The sequence below is a fragment of the Mustela nigripes genome, chromosome 16 (genome assembly GCF_022355385.1).
Source record: "Mustela nigripes isolate SB6536 chromosome 16, MUSNIG.SB6536, whole genome shotgun sequence".
NCBI lineage: Eukaryota > Metazoa > Chordata > Mammalia > Carnivora > Mustelidae > Mustela > Mustela nigripes.
Window position 1 is genome coordinate 52,722,228 of NC_081572.1, and position 21,618 is coordinate 52,743,845.

A 21,618-nucleotide genomic window follows, 5' to 3' on the forward strand; every position below is an offset into this window, starting at 1 on the left:
TGTTTCTTTTTAGGAACTGTGTGTGGAAGGTAGAAACCAGCCTCTCTACATGTTCCTTTATAACGTTAACACTTGGGAAGCTTTGCAGGCAAGGTACCATTGTGGGAAAACAGCCTCCACTTAAGGGCAGACCCGCTGACCTTGGTTTCTTAAATTTGGCACTAACTCTAAAGCGACGTGGGAGTCAGTGGGATGAGACCCCAAATGGGAACGTCTGAGGGGCATTTACAAGTGCTACAATGATGGCACGGGGTGGTACTGACATTTAGTGCCTGAAGGCCAAGCACGTCCAGGTGTAGTGATGTAAGGAGCGCTCTTGCACACCAAAGGCTGGACGGTCCCAAACGTGGATGACACAGTATTGACAAGCATCAACATTTTTGGATAGTGAGAATGTTTTTTTTTTTTCCACACAAAAATCTTATACAGAACCCTCAACATATAAAACACATTAAGGATGAGTTATCGTTCCTGAAGGAGGGGATGTCCCTGAAACACTTCTAGGGAGCTCACCTGAAGAGCCACTCTTCTTGGGGGCATCGGAGTGGCTCAGTCAGTTAAGCATCCAACCTTTGGGTTTTGGCTCAGGTCATGATGTGGTGGGATCAAGCCCCGTTTTGGGCTCCACGCTCAGCACGGAGTTGGCTTGAAATCCTCTTTCTCTCTGCCCCTCCCCCCACTCTCTCTCTCAGTAAATAAATGCATAAATAAATAACATCTTAAAAAAAAAAAAAAGATCCACTATTCTAGGTGCGGCTGACGGCCATAGAGTTCCAATAATATGTTTGGCTGTGTAATGTCCTAACAATTGAGTGACTTAAAAAAATTCCTTTTTAAGCTACAATTTTGTTCCCTTAAACATTTCATATGAAAGTTTTTAAACATACATAGAAAAATGGAAAGAATTGTAAACACCCGTGTAGCCATTCCTTAGATGCTAAAACTGCCAATGCATTGTGCTTTTGGTCTCCTCCTCCCCGGTGTGTCCATGTGCACGGATTCATCTTCTTTTTAAATTCCTTTCAAAGTGAAGTGCAGACATCAGTACAGGTCATCCCTGAAAGCTTCCGCATGCATCTCAAACATTCACTAGCGTCCAGTAGTTGTTGATAGCCCTTTGGAGGGGTCAAATTTACATGCGAAGAAGAGAAGAGATTGAATTTGGCAAGCTTTAAAAATAGAATTATATATCTCAAACCCTTACCAGGAAATGAAGCCTCTGAAAGATATCACCTCTGGAAGTTTCTCCATGGCCCTTCCCAAATAGCATGCCCCCCTCTATCCCCTGGTTCCTGACAACTGCTGTTTTCATTTTTTTTTTTTTTTTTTAACGCCATGGTTGAACTTTTACTTTTACCCATTCCCAGGGCTTCATATGAATCAGATCCTAATGGAAGCACTCGAGGTGAGTGACTTCTTTCAGAGAGCGTAATGCTTCTAAGACTCATTCATATCACTGCTTTTATCAGTAGTTCCTTCCTTTTAATCCAGTGGGTGGTGTTTTTGGGCTACAGACTGAAGAACACTTTGACTTCAGTGATTCATGATCTGACACTTCAGAACCAGGCCACTCTTGTTATTTCTAGTAGTATTAGCTTTGTCTAAACACCAGCAAACAATCTGTTGGTGGAGTTCGTTCAGTCAAACAAGCTGACAGTTTGCCGGAGAGAATCATTATGACTGGTGTGTGAGTAGACAGGGCAGTGGTAACCAGGAGGCTTGTGGTCCATTAGGAACACCACTCTCTTTTACAGCCTGCAACCCTGAACTCTGGGCTGGATTCTTCACTCCCCTCCATCTTTTTAAAAATTGTGGTAAAACATATATAACATAAAATTGACCAATTAAACCATTTTTATGTGTGCAGTTTAGTGAAATTAAATATTCTCACATTGTGGTATAACCACCATTCCCATTGATCTCCAGAATGTTTTCATCATTCCAAACAGGAACTCTGTCCCCATTAGACACTAATTCCCCATTCTACTTCCCACCAGCCCCTGGAAACCACCACTCTCCTTTTTGGCCCTATTAATCCAACTACATTCCATATCTCATGTCAGTGGAATCAAACAGTACTTGTCTTCTTATGGCTGGCTTATTTCACTTAGCACAACGTCCTCAGGGTTCATCCATGTTGGAACAGGTGTCAGAACTTCCTTCCTTTTTACAGCTGAATAATATTCCATTGTACGCCCATAGCATATTTTTATCCGTTTATCTGTTGAGGGGTGTCTGGGCTGTTTCCACCTTTGGCTAATGTGAATAATGCAGCCATGAGCAGAGGTGTACACATATCTCGTACAGTCCTTGCTTCCAGTCCTTCAACCTCACCTGCCGTCATCATGTTCCACATTGAACACCTGCTCAGATCCCTCCCTGCTTTCTTCTCTCAGTGCCTTACCCCATGTCAGGCGGCCACCAATCCTCCCTCGTGTGGATCCCTGCCCCAGCGTCTACCCTGCAGCTGTCTCCACAGCCTCTCTTGGCTACTCCTCTACCTGACATTTCCTTCACCTCATATGGCAGCCAGTGAGCTTTCAAAAGCAATTCTGATCATATCCTCTCCCTGTCTGAACTTCCAGTGGCTCCTGATTATGCCTGGAACACTCTCTCTGCTCCTCTGATGTTCTAACCCCTTGTCCTTTAGGACTTGATGTAGATACCACTTCTTCTGGGAAGCCTTCTCTGTGCACACTCCCGAAGAAGGAAGGTGTGCCCATCACATCCTCCATGGCAGCCTGAGGGAGGTGGTTCTATCACCAGAGGCATGTTGAGAACGTACACCATATTTTGCAACATCCTGAGTGTAAACAACAGATCGCATTCACACAGGGTCCAACAACCAGGTTGAACCTGGTTAATCATTTCGGAAAACTTGACCTCTAAAACTTTGGGAAGGCTTGTGCTGTAGATTGAGAGAGGTGCTGATAAACCAGCTTTCCTGAAAAAGTAAAACAACAACAACAACAACAGAACAAAAAAAACAAAAAACCTCTGATTTATGGTATTTGCTGATTTCAGTGGCGTCAATTCTCCCCTACCAGTACATTTTAAACTGCCATCATGAGGTTACTTACTGGACACGGAGTTGGGAAGAGATGTGTGGCAGGCATGACTGGCTCTGGGATACCACTCCAACGGTTGTCTCCTCAACTCCTTAAATTCTGCCAGAAAGAATGAATCCGTTGTTTCTATCAGATGCTTTTAATTCTCTGCACTGGTTGTCCACTTCCAGATCATTTTCTACAAACTCCTTCAGATTCTTTTTTCTGTTAAATAAATCACCCCCTCTATAGTCATAAGTGCTAAAGAACATGTTAAAATATATCGGCAGCATGTTCAGTGCAAGAACCAGCATTTATTAAATGCTTACTGGGTGCCAAGGACTGGGGAATGTCCTTTTCATTTGTTTTTCATATCAATCCTCATCATCTTCTGAGGTAGGCATTGTTATATTCCCATTGTATAGAGGTGGAAACTGAGTCCTGGAGAGATTCCAGTGTCTTGCTGAAGGTCACTCAGAGCCAAGAATGGAACTCATCCCATCTGATGTGCGAATCCATGGCAAGGCAGATGGCCTCAAGGGAGAAGGAGGGGCTAGAAGGTCAAGGCAAAGGGAAGGAAAATTAGCTCTTCAGAAAACCTTCCATCAAAATATTGTCACCCTTGTTTCTTGGCTTCCACATTGCTCCTTAAGCTTCACTTGTAGCAAACTACATGGTGGCACTCTTTTTCTTTTTTTTTTTTCTCCTTGCTTTAGTTCCTCCTGTCACCTGGTTAAGGGTTTCTTAAACTCCAGGGTTCATCCGTGGGCACAAGACGAGGCTCGGTCTATGTGACTCTGACCTTCCAGCTCTCATTCATATCCTTGTTCCTAACACCGTGCCCAGCGCATACAAATTGAGTGAATGAATGAACCTTGTTTTATAGATACTTTGTGAGACCCACCATGTGTCAGAGACTGTCCCAGCTTTTGGGGAACGAGTAGTGGACCAAACAAAGGCTGTGGCGCTTACAGTACACACAAAATCAAATACTGATCCGAGTAATAATGTGTCAGATATGGATAAGGCCCAGGAGGAAGAAGAAAGTAAGGTAAGGGGTGGAAGGGTGGAAGTGATTGGAGGTGCTTTGTAAGCGGGGCAGTCAGGTGTGGTATTTTGGAGGGCTGACATTTCATGTTCAAAGGCTGAGGGAAGTGAGGGGAAACCCATGTGGATTTATTCCTTCCTTCCTTCCTCCTTCCTCCCCTCTCTCTCTCCTTCCTTTCTTCCTTCTTTTCTAAAGATTTATTTATTTATTTTGGAGAGAGAGTGCAAGTGGGGAGGGGCAGGGGGAGAGGAGAGAGAGATTCTCAAGCAGACTCTCCCCTGAGTGCAGAGCCCGATATGTGGCTCGATCCCAGGACCCTCAGATCATGACCTGAGCTAAAGTCAAAAGTCTGATGCTCAACCGACGGAGCCACATAGGCACCCTTTATTCTATTTTTAAATCATGTTAAAATACACATAACATAAAATTTCCCATTTTAACCCTTTTTAAGAGTACAGGTCTGTAGCATTAAATACCTTCACATCACTGTGCAAGCATCAGTACTGTCCATCTCTAGAACCTCTTTCATTTTCCAAACTGAAACTCTGTCTCTTTTAAGTGCTAACTCCCTACTCCCCCATACCCCTAGAAGGGTAAGCACCCTTCTACTTTCTGTCTCCATGAATTTTACTTATCTATTGACCTCATAGAAATGGAATGGTGACTGACTTACTTCGCTTAGCATAGTGTCCTTGAGGGTCATCCAGATCGTAGCCTGTGTTGGAATTTCTAAGACTGGGTAATATTCTGTTGTATGTATATACCACATTTTCTTTATCCATTCCTTCGTTGGCAGACATTGGGACAATTTCCACATCTTGGGTCCTATGAATAATGCTGCAATGCACATGAGAATGCAAATATTTGAGTCTCTGTTTTTAATTCTTTTCAATTTTTTAAAAAATTTATTTGACACAGAGAGATATCACAAGTAGGCAGAGAGGCAGGTAGGGGGCAGGGGAAGCAGGCTCCCTGCTGAGCAGAGAGCCTGATGTGGGGCTTGATCCCAGGTTGCTGGGATCATGACCTGAGCTGAAGGCAGAGGCTTTAACCCACTGAGCCACCCAGGCACCCCTCTGTTTTCAATTCTTTGGGGTATATGTCTACCCAGAAGTGGAATAGTTAGATTGTACAGAAGTTCCATTTTTCATTTTTGAGGAATCACCATAATGTTTTCCACAGTGGTGGTGCCATTTTACCTTCCTACCAACAGTGCGTAAGGGTTCCTATTTCTCCATGTCATGGCCAGTGTTTGTTATTTTCCATTTACTTCAGTAATAGCCATCTTACTGGGTGTGAAGTGGGATCTTTTTGCTGTTTGAATCTGCACTCCTTTAATGATTAGTGGCTCTGAGCATTGCTCCATGAGGATTTCAGATTTTACATGAAGAATGTTCTAACAGGGAACTAACCGTGGACCTGACATGATCAACGCCCAGACGGAAGACCACCTCTGACATGGGGACCCTGGTAAGGAGTTTGAATTTGCCTCTGGGTGGGACCCAAGCCTTTGGAGGCTTGGAGCAGGGGGTGTAGCACGATCTGACTTATACTTTAAATGGATTTCATTCTGGCTTTCTGACCACACACTTTTTTCCCTCTTTTTTCCAATGGGGCATCGTCTGGGACTAATTATCCACTGAACACACTTAGCAGCAGTATTTATCATCATCATAAAAAACACACTGTGGGTAAAGAGATTTACGCTTTACAGAACGCCCTCTCATATATCATCTTGTTCAATTCTTGGGACAGTTTGTGTAGCCTCATCTCTTTAGTCACTGGGCATTTTAAGAGAGGAGTCTGAGCCCCAGACTCAGAAAAGAGATTTAGAACCTGGCTTTGGCAATAACATACTGATGGTGGAATTTTCTGGAAATTAGACCATCAGTTTATAGCTGAGCCATGGTTGCCTACGTGGAATCACCCATGGGCAATCCCAACTTTTTCTTTAAACACCATTCATTGGCAATTCTTTGACACTATAACTTTTTCCTAGTGAGCTAGTCATTGTCACCACCCCTTTCTTCATCAAGGACTCCTGAAGATTCTATTCAATCCCCATGAGATTTAGAGATTCTTTCAATGGGTTTTAGTGGTTCTTCCTCTGGGAAAACTCAAATTCATTCATTTGTTCATTCATTCACCCTCTGTGTAATTAACAATTAATTAATAATACCATAGTAGCTATAGTAAACACTGGAGACACAATGGTAAACAAAGAGAAATGGTCTCTGGTGCTTTGGGTCTGGAGAATTAGACAGATGAGCCAGACATAAGGGATAAGGGCAAGGAGTGGGCATGAGTAGCAGATGCACTCAACACCCCTAGGGAATAGACACACATACAAGGACACATGTAGCGTGATCCTGGCATTTAGAACAGAGGGCTGTTGGGAATACCTGGCTTTCTTGCAAAGACCTGTTGGGAGCCACCTAAGGAGCAAGCTTACTCCTTGGTGTACTGAGACCCAAGACCCAGTTAACCACAGGGAACATCCTGTAGGACAAAGAATGGCCACTTGGGAAAAACACACCTTTCATCTGGCAGACGTAAACAACCTAAGTTTTAGACAGGTGTCCAGAATTCTAATAGTTACATTGTCCCAAGAATATAAAGACCTAGTCAGCTTTTATCATGCCATGTATCTGTCCTTTCTGGTAAGGCCTTAACCTCTAGGACTGGGTGACCAGGGCTGGTGGGTCCTGGGTGCCTCAGTGATTGGACAATGACCCCAGAGACATGAAGACCTTTCCTTATTTCCCCCTTCCCATGAGCTTCACATGTTTTGGTAGGGGCATCAGATGGTGGGGGGTGGGGAGAAGCTTTGTAGGATGCTTTAGCCTTCAATGGGAAATCCCAATAAAAGACAAAAGAGCAGCTCAGCATCAATCAGCTGTGAGTTCGTTCATTTCTCTCTCTTTTTTACAGATTTTATTTATATGAGAGTGAGAGTGTGCATACATGAGCTGGGGGGTGGGCAGAAGAAGAGGGAGAAGCAGACTCCCTGCTGAGCAGGGATCCGGATGTGGGACTCAGTCCCAGGACTCTGGGATCATGACCTGAGCTGAAGGCAGAGGCTTGACCAACTGAGCCACCCAGGTGCCCTGAGTTCATTCATTTTTCAGCAACCATTCATTGAGCACCTACTCTGTGTTAGGTGTTGTTCAGAAGCTGGGGACAAATAAAATCCCTCCTCTCATGGAGCTTACATGCTTTCCATCAAGAAGACAGTCAATAAAAAGAGTAAAGAAATAGATAAACCGAGTAAAGAATTCAGAAATCAAGAGCTGTGAAGAAAATAGGAAAAGGTCATAGGGACAGAATGGGGAATTCAGATTCACCTAAATGGATGTCTGAACCAGGCTCTGAGACAAGGATGGGAGTGCAAGCAGTTAATTGGAGAGGTCATTCCAGAAAAGACCAGCAGAGAGTGGAGAAGTGAGACAGAGTAGGGAATGAGTAGAGGGAGTGATGCGAAACAAGGGACCATTGTGGGCACCTGGGGAGACAGTGTAGACCCCCCTGCCTCAGAGTTATGACAGCTGTGGAGCAAGGATGCTGGGAATGGTTTGAAGGCTGCTCCTGGGGCCATTGATTCACAGACATGTCCAGCCTGACTTGCTTATGGGAAGAGTGGGCATCACAGATGCTGGGGTCTGGAGTCCAGCCATGTTCACAGCCAGTGCTGACCAGGACAGCATCGGGACGACATTGCTGGTTTCCATTCCCTAGACTAACGACAAGCAGGAGGTAGCCATGGAGAGATCTGGGCAAAGAACATTATGGCAAAAGGAACAGCATGTGCCAAGACTGGAGGGCGCTGACCTTCCAGCTCTGCTAGGGATGAGATAGAGGGAGGCAGGCAGGGCTCCGGTTCATGCAAGGAGGCGGACATCATTCTAAGTGCAATGGGAAGCCAACAGGATTCTTGCAGGGCAGATTTGCTTTACTTTCACCCCATCTTCTTCATGGGATCATGTTTTTAATAGTACCGGAAGGAGAAAGAGGGTAAAACAGCATCTTGGAGGCAGCCCAGAGCATAGAAAGCAGAATCTAGGACAATGAGGACAAACACTGCCCAGCTCGGAGCTGTGGGAAGGGCCTCTCTTTTGTAGTGCATTCTGCTTTAAAGTGAAAACAACCCAGGCAGGGACCCTGGCCTATTTTGAGGATGGCCAAGCCTTGAAGAAGAAGAACAATTAGATAGTAAAAGGATTGGAAAACGGGGAGTTTCCAGGGGCCATTTCTTTGTGTCACTCATGATGCATTTTGACAAAGTGTGAAGCAGGGAAAAAGCCACAAGATTGCAGGGCTGCCTGGCTCGGCTCGGCAGAGCGGCTAACAGCGGTCGCTCGCACACAACGGGGTCTGGTCCTCCAGTTATGAATTTGGAACCGAAGCATGCAAAAAGAGATTACAGTTCAGCATTCACTGCATGCATTCAGTGAAAAATGAGACTGTCAGGCAGGCTGGGACTCAATCTGCAAGGGAATGCATGGACACAGGAGCCCTGGCGGCGGAGCTTGGGCGATGGGCAGAAATGCCCAGGTTGGAGGCTCAGGGCTCCAATTCTCAGCTTTGGGTGAGAATTTCTTCTTTTTGGCTATTAATTCCAACCTTCCTCATATCTCTGACCCCATGAGATTTCTCCTTCCTTCCTTTCCTCCTTCCCCTCCCCCCTCTTTCCCTCTTTTCTTCATTCTCTCCTTCCCCTTTTTCTTTCCTTCCTTCCTTCTCTCTTCTTCTCTTCCCTTCCCTTCCATTTTCTCTCTCTCTCTCTATCTCTTTCTTTCTTTCCTTCTTTCATTCTCCTGCCTAGTCTTCATTAGAAATGTGTCACCTGGGTTTCAAAATTAGGCAGAAAAAATGAAGACGGTCCTGTCAGTTCTGGAGTGAGGGAAGGGGAAGACACTCAATGCCTTTGAACCAACATGGTACCTTAGAATTAGGTAAATGTTTCTGGAGACACTAAGAAGCGTCCCATCAAAATCCTTTTTCTAGAATGAGAAAACACAGGCCCAGAGAAGCTAAGCAACTTCTTCAGGTTCCCACGGCCTCCTGGTTGGCAGAGCCAAGGTCAGAGCCTAAGTGTGCTGACTTTCATGCCAAGATTCTTTCTGTGACACCCACAGACTTATTTCTTTCTTTTATTTGTGGGGAAGCTTGAGTTATTGGCAGAGTTTATTCAGAGCTATAGACAGCCGGAGCCTTTGGTCTGCTACTAAGCTTTGCTCCTTCTCAGATGCCAGGGCCTTAGAAGGAGCATCCGTGACTCATTGCACCCTCTCTTTCCTTTGTTCAGCACGATTGCCATGCCTCAGCCTTGGCACTGGGATTGCAAGGGAGGGGGCTGTGTTTAAGGAGGTGACTGGTGGGCTAGTAAGTAAAGTATTAGCAGAGGCAGTAAGTGGCTTGGTTAAGGCTAATCTTCCAGAAACAGACTTCCCCAATGTTCACCTCAGCCCTGCCTCTTACTAGCTGTGTGAACTTGGGTGTTTTATTTACTTTTCCACCTGTAAAGCAGGGATGCAGGTACACACATCCATGTTAGCTATCTATTGTGAGTAACAAGATTGCTGTACACATCACAGCCTAAGACAACACACATTTATTATCTCACAGCTTCTAGAGGTCAGGATCTTGGCATCGCTCAGCTGAGTCCTCTATGAGACTGAAGGCAGGGTCTACTGGGGATGAGGTCTCATCGGACACTTGACCGGGGAAGGATCCACTTCTGAACTCACTATGGATGTCAGCAAAATGTATTTCCTTTGATTGGGGGACTGAGGTCTTGATTTTCTTGTTGGCTATTGACCAAAGGCCACCCTTGGTTAATTGCCATGTGGACCGCAGTGTGACCTCTTGCTTTCTCAAAATCCACCAAGGAAATAGAGAGGCTCCAGCAAGTCAGGCAGTACTATGCAACATGGTTATGTCCCCTCCTCTGTGTTCTGTTGATTAGGAGCTAGTCACATGTCCTGCCCATCACTCAAAGGTGGGGTGGATATTTACATAAAGGTATGGACACCAGGGATTGGGTATCATTAGGCCACCTTCAGAGTTTGTCCACCAGAGTATCTCAAAAGTTTATTGTGAGGAATTAAGTGTGTTAATACACATCAAGCTCTTTGAATAGGACTCTTACTCAGGAAGCACATGACTTGGTTTTGGGGAAGGTCATGTTATCAACATTATCAGGAGGAATGCTTCTTCACTTATACTTGCTGTTGAGAAGTCTTTGAATGAATGGTCTTTAGGGACCCCGGCAGGACACTATTCAATTTAACCAAACACCTACAGCAGTTAGCAAATAAAAATAATCCAATAACCTAGGTAATTTAATATTATTTTCTTAGTTGGAGGTTCCATGGTAAGTGGGAAGTATAAGTTTGACATGTGAAAAGCTATGGATTTACAGGCAACTTTCTCTGGGCTACACAAACATTGCCTGTCCTCTTTACCTTCTTCTTAAACTAGATTTTTCCAGTTTATTCTTACCTTTTTTTTTTTGTAATTATGAGATTTAAATATTAGAAAACTATGTAAGGTAATATACTTGCCACTGTTTTTACTTTTTTTTACTGAGGTGTAATTGACATATAGCCTTATATTAGTTTCAGGTGTACAACATACTGATTTGATATTTGTGTATATTGTGAATTGATCGCCACAATAAGTCTAGTTAAGGTCCTGCATGATACAAAGGTACAGATTTTATTCTTGTGATGAGAAACGTAAAGATCTATTCTCTTGGCAACTTGCAAATTTGTAATATGGTATTATTAACTAGGTCTAACCCTAACCCTAATCCTAACCTGTACCCTAACCCTAACCCGGACCCTAACCTTAACCCTAACCCATACCCTAACCCGTACCCTAACCCTAACCCGTATCCTAACCTGTACCCCAACCCGTACCCTAACCCGTACCCTAACCCTAACCCGTACCCTAGCCCATACCCTAACACTAACCCTCTGTACCCATTTTACCCCTTCACCCCCATCCACATCTTCTCTTTTCTTTGTATCTATGAGTTTTGTTTTGTTTTTAGGTTCCACATATAAGTGAGATCATATGGTATTTGTCTTTCTATGTCTGACCTGTCATTTAGCATAATGCCTCAAGATCCATGCACGTTGTCACAGTCCAAATTATATTCGGTCGTAGTACCCCGCTGGTTAAAAATACCTTACCATGCATCTCCAATGTATGCATCTTTATTTATGCCGTAAGACATGAACGGATTAGAAGTTACAAAAGGTTAGGAAAAATAAGAAATAAGCAATAAAGTGCCTTTGTAATCCTGAAGGGTTGCAAGCATCATTAGCTCCTACTTCAGCGTCCTTTGGATGAAGTTTGTCATCGACAATAGTGGACGTACATTCATATTTCAAACTTTTGTCAGATCTAATTAGCCCCATTATTATTATTATTTTTTTTCTTATCAGGTGGCTGACAGGGAGATCAAACAGCAAGGGGAGAATGAACTGCATGTCCAGTGCTACGGAAAGGCCACGGAGAGGGGATGTGTCTGAAATCTTCTGTTCCTCTCAGGTTGGCAGAACTTGTGACATGCTCACAGTAAAGTTGTCCCACAGTGTTGCCTGGCGGCTCTGAGCTCCTACCCTGGAAGAGTTTTAGTGGAGTCCACAAAAGTTGGTGAGTGTGTCTGGGCCAGGGACTGTGAGGGACCATCTCGCACGACCTTTCCGAGAGGAAAAAGTGCTGACAGCACCAGCAGTCTGCAGGAGCTCTCTGTCATCCTTGTAAACACGGCAGAGCTGGCCTGCTTTATCTCTCTGTGCACAATGCAGATTTAATAGGAAGTGCCCTCAGAATCGTTGCTGCTAGGTTGAGTCTCCAAAGGAATTAGGGATAACAGTTTAATAACTGCAGAAAGAGCTTAGGCGCTTTGCTGTGTCGGGTGTATCTGAGTTAGCTATGGAAAAGCGAACTTGGGACATTAAACCCTTTTATCACTCAGATAGCACAATATGGGGAAAATCCATTCCTTGGCAGGGGATGAGTTTACCAGCTTCTGAAAGGGGTGTGTGTTTGAATTTGATAGGGAAGAGAGCATTTGTCAGAGTGGAAGGTGGATCAAAAGACAAATGAATTCTTTGAGTTAAATGAGAGCTTTAAATTATCCGGCTTTGAACTGTTTCACCATCAGCAGAACGTGCTATGTGGAAAGTAAGCTTGTCTTTCCAAGGTCTGTGGATGGCACAGGGGTCTCTATCTGCTAATGCTGCATTTCCAAGGAGCAAGCAGTGTTAGGGCAGATGGCTCAGGCTGGGGAGGCAAGATAAATGTCGATTTAGCTGGGCAGTGGAGTCACTCTTGCTAACCTATTCACCCAGAAACCTGCAGAAAATAAGAGATTTTGACATAGCTGCTTCTCCTCCTATTAGGTGGGATGGAAGTTATCCATGCAGACTGAGGATGGATAAATCAGGTTTGCTTAGCCCAGTGGTTTCCAAATTTGGATCCATGGAATTCCATCAGAGTTTACCTTCTATGGAAGACTGAAGCATGGTCACTAATTCTATCCATTCCTGTGTTCGCCTCCGTGCAACGTACCACTACAACTCTGTTCAGGTGGGGACTGCTTCTCTACTCTTGGAATCTAGGCTGGATATGTGACTTGCCTTGGCCAGTGGGGCACTATCAAGTGTTGAGAAAAGGCAAGGCTTGTTAAGCATTTGTGCCTTAGGGGTTGCCCTCCTGGGGCTCTTGGAAACCATGAGCAGCCCAGGTCTATCTAGAGCATGATGAGTGGTTGTCATCTCAACCAGCCAAACCCTGGAAGTAGATGGTTAGCTGATAGATGGCAGAGGCAACAGAGAGCTGGCTAGCTGAGCCCAATCCAACTTGCTGACTCCCTGAAACATCAGCTAAATGAATGGTCATTGTCTGAAGTCATTCGTTTTGGGGGGTGTGCAGACTGAACAAGGAAGACCAGGGGCAATATTCAAGCCCTCAAATTTGATTTCACATGGAGCAGCCGATTTGTTTAGTATTTCTTTTAAGCTCTTGTTTGAATAATGTTAAGGGGACATTGGAAGGGGGAGAGGGAGAGAGAGCGTTTGCCTTATTCTAGAGTGTGCCAGAATATTCCTATTGCTGGTGAACGAGCCTTGAGTCAAATAATCTGAAGCTTCTGTTACTGGTTTTGTAGTTTAGAAGCCGGGAAATGTTTCTAGGGAACGCTGATCTGTCCCGCCACCCCCTGAAACCACTTCTTTATCATTCAAGGCACTGCACATCTGGCCATGTCCTCTTAGGATCAGTTTTTGAAAAGCACAGACCTTTGACTTTTTTTCTCGCTAAAAGTAAAACTTGCCTTTATATTGTTGCCATTCATTGTTCCCATAGTCATACTGTGTTGCTGCTCACACCAAAAGATAAGATTTGCTCTTGAGGAGGAAGGCAGGGGTTAGCGGTCTTTTTGGAAGAAGTAAACCAAAAGAAAGGTACAACCTTAGGGGTCTTTAGACAAGGGAGACAGAAATCCAATCTTCACTCAATTTCTTCTTGCACAAGTGTGCCATTCTTGCCTCAGCCTTTCAAATTATTACACAATTATGTATAATGCACATGAATAGCTTTTCCCCACTCTATTATTCCTCCTTCTCCTCATAGTGCCCTGCTTTTCCTTTGGGTTACTAGGCTTCTTTCCATTGCACACAGTCTTAGTGGGACTGTGGTCCTGGGGGCCTACTTATCCCTGGTCAAGGTGGGCGCGTGGTATAGCCACGCTGATTCCATGCTCTCATCTAAGGGTCTGAAGAGTACGTGAATGACATGAGAATGAGCATAGTTGCTACTGATTCATACTACTGGAGACACTCTAATGAGACTTTCAGTCTGCTTCTATTTTTATACAGCCTACATTCCATCCTGAAATCTCTGATCTCCTGGAAGTCATCCCACCGTGGTAACTATCCATCCAGTTACCTGATAAAGCCTCCAAATGGTCTCTATTTCTGTCTTCTATTCATTCCATGCCCAACTAGTTACCCACATTTGTTAATTCTGCGACTGTAAGATGTTGTATGTCCCTCCCCAGATGTTCATCCTCCTGCTATTTCCCTATTTCTGGTCCTTCTTGTGGTTTACCTCAATGAAAGGAATAGCTTCTTAATTGTGTTCCTGCCTCTAGTACTCCCAGACTCCTTTATATGGCTACCACTTGTCTTCATGAAAGACAGGCAAAATAACCTCCCTTCCCACATGGCCACCTATCATGTAGAATAAAGCCTGAACATTATGTCATGGAGGTATGTGGCTGCTGGTGTTGGTTCAGCACCTCAGTGAAGTTAGGGACGCCAACCCTGTCATTCCTTTTGCCTCTGCCTCACAGTCCCAAGGTAGTTTCCTTAACACTAAGTATCATAACCAGAATCCGCAATCTAGGCAGGAAGAAGGGAAAAGAAGAGGTGTTTCCACCCACATGTGTCCCCATTAATGGCGGAGAGTAAAAGACTTTCCAAAAGTCCTCAGCAAGCTTCTTCAAAGAAAAATTAAGCACAGAGCTTCTCTCATCTCTAGAATGAAGGTGGGCTAGGATGAAGAGGGCTGAGACCAGAAGAAGCAGTGGAGAAATGAGAGTGTTTGCTTCTTTCCTTCCCACAGTGTCTCACAGGGGTTGTTATTGCTCTGTCATTTCATTAACACAGAAATATACTGTGATAATGGAATGTCAGCTGGGTGCAGAAAGTGAGTACCAAGACCGTCCCATACGTTAACTGGAACACAGACATTACAAAATTTAGACATGAGGATGGCATAGACTGTAATCATCAGAGAAGATTGCACCGAAGGTGGATCTTGAGCTGAGCCAGGGAAGCCTTCAAAAGTATACAATGTAATCCCCAGCTCTCAGAGGATTTACAGTCTGCAGTGAGGTAAGTGTAACACACATCAGACCAGAGCGAGCAAGGCAACTCATAAATAAGCCCTAAATCCAGAGGGCACAGATGAAGTGTTACAGAAATTAAGAGGGGAGAGAATTAAGGATTATATCTTGTCTCAATTTATTTCATTTCCACTGCCCTCATTTTGGACGTAAAACGTCTGTCATTTCAGGTGGTGGGAATTGCATTCAAGTTAACGTCATCTGGCTGGCTACCCTGCATTGACCAAGAAGTTCCTTATTTCCCATGGCCCACCTCTTCTGGTCCAGCAGGCATTTCCATAACTTCCATGCCACACCAGGGTGTATGGAGTTACTCTGTTACTGAGGCAGGTTCTGGAAAACTCTCCATGACTATATACATATAACCTGTCTACCCTGACACACCACACAGCCTTCTTTTCCTGGGAACTGCCTCCATGGTTCTTCCTGAAAAAGGGGCATGTGATGCCTTTGTCCGTCCATCTCCCTGCCTTTTTAGAGAGTTTGCTTCTCTCTGGAATCTCTCAGTGTATTTCCCTCTCTCCCCTCCCCCAGACACAATCTGGAATTCAACGCGTAGTCAAACATTTCAACGATCCTCCCATTCAAACAGAAACATTCTACGTTTAATGAAAAAAAAAAGTTTTAATGTGATGCATTTTTAAATATACAGAAAACTAGAGAGGCTAGCAGTGAACCCGCATGAAACTGTGTCACATGCTATCTGTTACTAACATCTTTCTATTCTTGAAAAATGCTTGTGCCTTTATCTTCACAGATAAAGTATCTTAAAGCAAAAGCTAATTTCCCCCCCTTCTGGTGAAATTTTAGTGAAATTTGGCCTTTGTGTCTAAGCTCAGAAATCAATTTAACTGAAATGATTTTTAAGAAAGTTCATTTCAGACAAGACTACTAATTCATTTCTTGACCTCAGCTCCCTGATGAAAGCGGAGCTTCCTGCTTTTGCTGCCTGTCTATATGGGGTCCCTGGATAGATGTCACTCTTTTCCCCTTCAATGTCCCTCTCTATGAACTGGTTGTAATGAGACTTGGCTCCGAGGCCAACCAGGTAGCATTCCCAAGCATCAGGGACTCCTCAGAGACCATTATATGTAATCATAGAGTGTCACCGGCATGACATGAATGATTATGCAAAACTCTATGCCCAATTTCCAAGTGGCTCCACAATTTGACAAAATGATGTGGCCATTTGTGAAATGCAAGCAAATGGGAGGAAATGGAGGGTATAGGATTTCTGCAGAAGTGACAGACTCATCCAAGAGCAAGAGCTTTTCCATTCGACAAATCATACAAAGCAGAAATTTTTACCGTGAATGGACCAGCCTTAGAAAGCATGCGTTTATGCCCAGCTGTCACGGGGAAATCTTTTGGATTCATTTTAACCAGAGGTGGCACAGCCTCCCTGGGCTCGTTGGGGGTTGAATGAATTGGGGTTGTCCTCCATGCTCACAGGAAGCAGTTGAAGTTGGGGATAGGCTGTTCCTAAGCTCCCCAGCAGCTGGGCAAAATGTGGACACACATACACGTACGAACTTGGTCACTGAATACATGGACTCAGGCTACGTGACTTGCATCCCTAGGGTTCACCACCGAGGGGAGAGTGAGCTTTTATTCCCACACCCCAGACCTGAGAGTAATTCTAAGGGAAGACTCTGGAAGGAAGATGGACCATCAGATAAAGCTAGCCTTAGTGGGTCCCCTGTTCTAAGCCACTTCATACACACGTTCAAGAAGGTGCATATTCTGTCATGTGTGGGTCAAATGACAGCCCACTAGTTGCTCATTGAGTCTATCAGGAAGCAATGGAATTTGGTACAGCAAAATCTGGTAGCTGGCAGTCTGGTTATGCAGCGTTTCTGTGCCTGGGATATATAATGGAGCATCTCTGGGCTTCACGTTTCTTATATATAAAATAAGAATAAAAATAAAATGGGAGAGAGTGATACTGCTGGCATCTTTCTGAAATTTAAAACGTTAGTGCTCTGTGTTTCTAGACAACTTAATATGTCCTTTCTCGATGCGGCTAGTGAGGATTTCCTAGGCGGGACCACTACTAATGTAAGTAGTGACACGGATTGAAATAAGTAAAGACAAGAAGAAAAAACCACAAGGGGAGGAATTCTCTTGGTGTTGACAACCCCTTCCCTTCTTTTGTGTTCCAAGTTTAACATGCCGGTTGAAAGAGTCATTTTTTTCACCTCCTATCATTGGCTTTTTGGTGGACTTTTGGGGAGGAGAGGTTCTGGAAGGTCAAGTGTTTTGCTCAGAGTCACAACTTCTGAGTGGCCAAGCTGCTGGCACATGGCAGATCCCTTCAGATCTCTTGGAAGATTTCTGCAGAGGGTGACTCAGAGTTGTCTCTTGTCCTAGACAATAAGTGAACCCTTCATTAATGACTGGCAAAATGCTCTGGCTTGATAAAACTCATCTGTCACTGTGTAGACATGGTCGACTTACAACCCACCTGCTCCAACCTTCCAAATCCAGGATCTCTGTTTCCCATTTTATCTTTCATGGCATCAGTGTTGAATAGGGCTATGAGGGGGATGGAACTGTCCCCTTCCTTTTGCATATTTCGGGGTCTGAGGTGTGACCATGCCCTCTAATTAAAGCACCCACTCATGTGGGAGATGGACTTTAGATCACCTTCAGGGCCCTTTAAATGTTCCTGTAAAGCTCTAACTATAGGGAACAAAATGTGGTTTCTTTTCGGTTGTGACCAGGGGGCTGGTCGTTGTGCTCAATGGCATGTGGTTTTAATTAATCTTTAGGACTTGAATTTAAGACAGCTGAATGAGGACTCCTAGACCAGGGTTGGGTTAACCTGGAGATGCTGGTCAATTTTCGGATGCTCACCATGAGCTGAGAGTTTTCAAGTCAAGCCTCTTTTGTGTGGCCATAAATGCCACTAGTCCGAGTGGGAGGAGTAGGGAAAGCAAGCGACTTGATAACATCTTTAGAAACCAAGTAACAAGCCATTAGGAGGACTAACAATAAATAAATGCATTTTCCATTCAGTGTCTCTGTGGCAATCCAGACGAGCATATGACTAGGAAAATGTAATGAAAGCAATTGTAACTCTTTCGGTGGAGAGGTAATTACAGTCTAGGGCTGCCTGACTGATGAAAATTACACTGCTTATAATAAATTGCCACACAGCTAAGTCTTTTCTGAAGTCCTTAGTATGATTTGTGTTTGTGCACTTACTTAAAACATCAGGGAACAATTTATAAACATGAGCCTTTTTGGACACTGCCAGGATCGGCATTTACGATTAGAGAGCCTGTTTAAGGTTTCCTGATTTATAGAGGATAGATCATATTTTCCCGACACTCTCATGGTCAATTACAGACCTGCATGGTGCATTTGGTAACTTAAAAGCAAATTTAACCTTTTTTTCCTGATATTTGTGAGCTTGCCAAGTTGAGAAAACATTTTCTCTTAGATTGAGAAGAAAGAGGTTTCAAAGACAACTTCCTATCGATGGTATTGATGGACATGGGGACCAATACCATGCTTTGTATGTGTTCTTCTAATAGAAATATGAAGGACTTCCATATGGAAAAAAAGGGCACCGGGGTGAGTTTCTGATTCCTCAAGCCCTTGTCAAAGGAAAGTCCGAGAAGGCCAACTGTCCTTGGTGTCAATGCCTTTCAGACCATAAGACCCATTATGGTCTAAGGGCAAGGACATGGCATTGGAAGTCACAGGGCACAGATTTTAGGTCCTGCTGTGTAATTAACTATCTCTGTGATCTTGGGCAAATCACTAAGTCTTTCTGGGTTTTCCTTTTCTCTTCTTTCAAATGAGGGTTGGACTACTTGAGGTCCAGGTTCCTTTGGACAAAAGATCGATGATTCTGTCTCAGGGGTTCTCAACCCTGGTTGTACATCAGAAACCCCTCTTACAGAGAGATACTCAAGCCCAAGCCCCACTCCTGATTAATTAAGTCATGAGATCTGGGGGTGAGTATTTATATGTTAAAAATAGAATAAACAGCACCACGGGTGATGTTAACGGGCAACTGTGGCTGAGAGCTCTGTTTTATGATTGAGATTTCTGAAAGCCTGATGACTAGAAGAGACTATGCCAGACCAGAAGAACACATGGCCTGTCCTTTCTCAGAAGTCCTTAGAACTAAATCAGCTTCTGCCATCCTAACTGAAATAATGTCCAGGACCCACTGCTGCCTCTTCTTAGACTTCTTGCCCCTTAGAACATTTCTGAAGATAAGCAGATAGAGTGGGTGGGGGTGAGAGGCATCCGGGGAGAGGATTTGGGTGGCTATACGATGTCCACTTGTTTCCACTGGAGCCTAAGGAAGAGTAGTTTTGACATTTTACATATCAGAGGCTCAAGACCCCCTGTGAAAACCAGACAGTCCAGGTGCTAAGCTGGGCTGAGCCACGGAGCCTCCAGCAGATGTGATTTTCCTGCCAACTACCGTCTTCCTGCGAATCCCAAGGGAATTAGGCAGTGGTGGGCTGGAGCCCACTTACACTGGCTCACTGAAGTCCACGGTGGATGTCTTTACCCAGTCTTGTATTTAGTGACATCACACTGGTAGCTTGAATTCAGCCACAGAGGGAGTACTTACACGGCAGAAATGGGCAAATGAGGCACCTCCGCACCCCTCCCCACCTAAATCAGTTGTTAAACTTTTATCATCGCACCGCTGAATTGAAGTATTTAGGTGATCCTCTTCTGCCCTGGCAGCTAGGACCTTTTTGTGATCCACGGGGAAGAGAAAGGCCCAGAGTAAATATTTACACATCAGCGTTTACCTTTTTCTTGCAGGTTGTCACACATTGAGAAGGCAGTAGGGCTGTGTTTTGTGCATGTGGAGCTGTATGAAGTTGCCTGAGAGGGTGAGGTTAATCTTAAAAGAAATGGAAAGCCTGGACTTTTCCATGGTTGAATCCAGGTTTAATGGGGAGATCGGAAGCCTACAGCAGTGGCTGTCCACGCGTGGTCCTTGGACCAGCAGCAGTAGCATTGCTTGGGAACTTGCTAGAAGTACAAGTTCTCCGGTCCCACCTCAGACTGACTGGATCAGAAACTCTGGGGTGGGGCTTAGCAATCTGTTTTAACGAGCCTGCCAAGTGATTCTGATGCAAGCTGAACTTTTGAGAACTACTGTTCTAAACAGATGCATAAGAGGCCATAAAAAGATGTGATGATTCTACAATGGCAGACTTGAACACTTGTGACTCAGATCATCTGGCCTGAAGCACCTCAAATATTTAATCTCTGGCCCTCGGTTCCCCTGCTCTGGACCATTGCACACAAGCACACACACTCATGTGTACACACACACACACACTAATGAGAGCTCCCCTGCAAAATTTCTAGAGTAGTCATTATTACCTCTCGGAGGAGTTGGCATTACTTGCTGTTACCCATTCCTCACCTCCCACTCTTACCTCAAAGCTCTGACACTTTTCACTCCCCCAAAGCTACTACTTCCCAGGTATTAAAAACCTTATAGCCATCATATATATATATATATTATAAATATTATATATAATAAATATTTATATATAAATATATATTTATTTATATTTATTTTAAATTTATATTTATATTTATATTTATTTTATATTTATTTTAAATATAAATAAATATATATAATATTTATAATATATAATATTTATAATATATGTATATTATATAAATATACATTATATATAAATAATAATATATAATATATAAATATAATAATATTTAATATTTATAATATATATGTATATTATATATATTATATATAAATATATATTATATATATATGACATTATAACCATCAATTCAAGGGACACTTTTGAAAATCCTTAAGTCCCTTTCCTTTTTTTCTTTTTTTTTTTGCATTATTTGCTATCATTGATCATTACCTCCTTTCGGAAACTTTCCCTTTTATTAGCCTCTCTGACATTTCTGTACACTTACTTGGTCTCCCCCTTCTTCAGAGCCTCTCCCTTCACTGCCCAGGAGAGGAAATCACAAGAAGGTCATGTCTATGAAGGCTCTGAAGAGAGTCCTTGGAGAAGGAAGGTCAATGGTTTCGAAAGCTGCTCTTGGCCAAGTCCCATGCCGGTTGAAAATGCTCATTGCTCTGGGTTTGGTCCTATGCCCTACGCTAACATTACACATTTGTGCTGATGAGTTCACTCATGCTGAAGCCTTCACTGACCATCTTATTCAGAATCATAGACCCAGAGGTCCCACTTCTCATGGGGATCTTCAGTTAACCATCCCACAAGCACCTCAAACTCAACCTGTCTCCTCTGGAAGGCAGCAGCATCTCTCCTCAGGGGGTCAATTTCTCTTTCACCGTTCCCACTGGGACGCATGGCCCCAGTGCCCTTCCACTTGCTCAAGTTAAAAAATGAAACTCCTGGGGAGGAGTTAAGATGGCGGAGAAGTAGCAAGCTGAGACTGCTTCAGCTAGCCGGAGATCAGCTAGATAGCTTATCTAAAGATTGCAAACACCTGAAAACCCAACGGCAGATCGAAGAGAAGAAGAACAGCAATTCTGGAAACAGAAAAACAACCACTTTCTGAAAGGTAGGACCGGCGGAGAAGTGAATCCAAAGCGACGGGAAGAT